The sequence below is a fragment of the Carassius auratus genome, unplaced genomic scaffold (genome assembly GCF_003368295.1).
Source record: "Carassius auratus strain Wakin unplaced genomic scaffold, ASM336829v1 scaf_tig00217818, whole genome shotgun sequence".
Lineage (NCBI taxonomy): Eukaryota > Metazoa > Chordata > Actinopteri > Cypriniformes > Cyprinidae > Carassius > Carassius auratus.
This window is the reverse complement of record NW_020529258.1, coordinates 1-2,500: the sequence shown is the minus strand read 5'-3', so window position 1 is coordinate 2,500 and position 2,500 is coordinate 1. Positions and strand designations below refer to the sequence as shown.

General features: G+C 41.5%; 2 non-coding genes and 3 pseudogenes across 2 annotated transcripts; all 5 read right to left on the bottom strand.

Moving 5' to 3' along the window:
* Positions 1-130: 130 nt before the first annotated feature.
* On the bottom strand, positions 131-247 carry LOC113103410 (5S ribosomal RNA). Its single transcript, XR_003291536.1, has one exon. It is a non-coding gene; the product is annotated as a 5S ribosomal RNA (ribosomal RNA).
* Positions 248-600: 353 nt separating this feature from the next.
* On the bottom strand, positions 601-718 carry LOC113103391 (5S ribosomal RNA). The gene has a single exon (XR_003291519.1). It is a non-coding gene; the product is annotated as a 5S ribosomal RNA (ribosomal RNA).
* A 504-nt stretch (positions 719-1,222) lies between these two features.
* On the bottom strand, positions 1,223-1,337 carry LOC113103418 (uncharacterized; annotated as a pseudogene).
* Positions 1,338-1,688: 351 nt separating this feature from the next.
* On the bottom strand, positions 1,689-1,803 carry LOC113103415 (uncharacterized; annotated as a pseudogene).
* Positions 1,804-2,309: 506 nt separating this feature from the next.
* On the bottom strand, positions 2,310-2,424 carry LOC113103419 (uncharacterized; annotated as a pseudogene).
* Positions 2,425-2,500: the final 76 nt, after the last annotated feature.

Below are 2,500 nucleotides of genomic sequence, written 5' to 3'. Positions count from 1 at the left end.
AGCACCTGGTATTCCCAGGCAGTCTCCCATCCATGTACTAACCAGGCCCAAACCTGTTAATATTCAGAGATCGGCATTGACTCTATTTTTTGGCAAAAATTATTATATACTAAGTGAAAAATGTCCAAAAAGCTTACAGCACCTGGTATTCCCAGGCGGTCTCCCATCCAAGTACTAACCAGGCCCAAACCTGCTTAGCTTCCGAGATCAGACGAGATCGGCATAGCCAGTTGGTATGGCCGTAAGCGAAGACAGCAGCAAAGAGAGGGCTATTTAAAGACCAGCCAATCTAATCGCCAGTACATTATATAAGTAGAAAGAAAACCCAAAAGCTTAAAGCACCTGGTATTCCTAGGCAGTCTCTCATCAAAGTGCTAACCAGACCTAAACCTGCTAAGATTCAGAGATCGGGCATTGACTCTATTTTTGGCAAAATTATTATATACTAAGTGAAAAATGTCCAAAAAGCTTACAGCACCTGGTATTCCCAGGCAGTCTCCCATCCATGTACTAACCAGGCCCAAACCTGTTAATATTCAGAGATCGGCATTGACTCTATTTTTGGCAAAATTATATATACTAAGTGAAAAATGTCCAAAAAGCTTACAGCACCTGGTATTCCCAGGCGGTCTCCCATCCAAGTACTAACCAGGCCCAAACCTGCTTAGCTTCCGAGATCAGACGAGATCGGGCATAGCCAGTTGGTATGGCCGTAAGCGAAGACAGCAGCAAAGAGAGGGCTATTAAAGACCAGCCAATCTAATCGCCAGTACATTATATAAGTAGGAAAGAAAACCCAAAAGCTTAAAGCACCTGGTATTCCTAGGCAGTCTCTCATCAAAGTGCTAACCATACCTAAACCTGCTAAGATTCAGAGATCGGGCATTGACTCTTTTTTTTTTTTTTTTTTAAATGAAAGATTATTATATAATTCGTGAAATTTTCCAAAGAGATTAAAGCACCTGGTATTCCCAGGCAGTCTCTCATCAAAGTGCTAACCAGACCTAAACCTGCTAAGATTCAGAGATCGGGCATTGACTCTATTTTTTGGCAAAATTATTATATACTAAGTGAAAAATGTCCAAAAAGCTTACAGCACCTGGTATTCCCAGGCAGTCTCCCATCCATGTACTAACCAGGCCCAAACCTGTTAATATTCAGAGATCGGGCATTGACTCTATTTTTTGGCAAAATTATATATACTAAGTGAAAAAGTCCAAAAAGCTTACAGCACCTGGTATTCCCAGCGGTCTCCCATCCAAGTACTAACCAGCCCAAACCTGCTTAGCTTCCGAGATCAGCGAGATCGGGCATAGCCAGGTTGGTATGCCGTAAGCGAAGACAGCAGCAAAGAGAGGGCTATTAAAGACCAGCCAATCTAATCGCCAGTACATTATATAAGTAGGAAGAAAACCCAAAAGCTTAAAGCACCTGGTATTCCTAGGCAGTCTCTCATCAAAGTGCTAACCAGACCTAACCTGCTAAGATTCAGAGATCGGGCATTGACTCTATTTTTTGGCAAAATTATTATATACTAAGTGAAAAATGTCCAAAAAGCTTACAGCACCTGGTATTCCCAGCAGTCTCCCATCCATGTACTAACCAGGCCCAAACCTGTTAAATTCAGAGATCGGCATTGACTCTATTTTTTGGCAAAATATTATATACTAAGTGAAAAATGTCCAAAAAGCTTACAGCACCTGGTATTCCCAGCGGTCTCCCATCCAAGTACTAACCAGCCCAAACCTGCTTAGCTTCGAGATCAGACGAGATCGGCATAGCCAGGTTGGTATGGCCGTAAGCGAAGACAGCAGCAAAAGAGGGCTATTTAAAGACCAGCCAATCTAATCGCCAGTACATTATATAAGTAGGAAAGAAAACCCAAAAGCTTAAAGCACCTGTATTCCTAGGCAGTCTCTCATCAAAGTGCTAACCATACCTAAACCTGCTAAGATTCAAAGATCGGGCATTGACCTTTTTTTTTTTTTTTTTTTTTTAAATGAAAGATTATTATATAATTCGTGAAATTTCCAAAGAATAAAGCACCTGGTATTCCCAGGCAGTCTCTCATCAAAGTGCTAACCAGACCTAAACCTGCTAAGATTCAGAGATCGGGCATTGACTCTATTTTTTGGCAAAATTATTATATACTAAGTGAAAAATGTCCAAAAAGCTTACAGCACCTGGTATTCCCAGGCAGTCTCCCATCCATGTACTAACCAGGCCCAAACCTGTTAATATTCAGAGATCGGGCATTGACTCTATTTTTTGGCAAAATTATTATATATTTAAGTGAAAAATGTCCAAAAAGCTTACAGCACCTGGTATTCCCAGGCGGTCTCCCATCCAAGTACTAACCAGGCCCAAACCTGCTTAGCTTCCGAATCAGACGAGATCGGCATAGCCAGTTGGTATGCCGTAAGCGAAGACAGCAGCAAAGAGAGGGCTATTTTAAAGCCAGCCAATCTAATCGCCAGTACATTATATAAGTAGGAAAGAA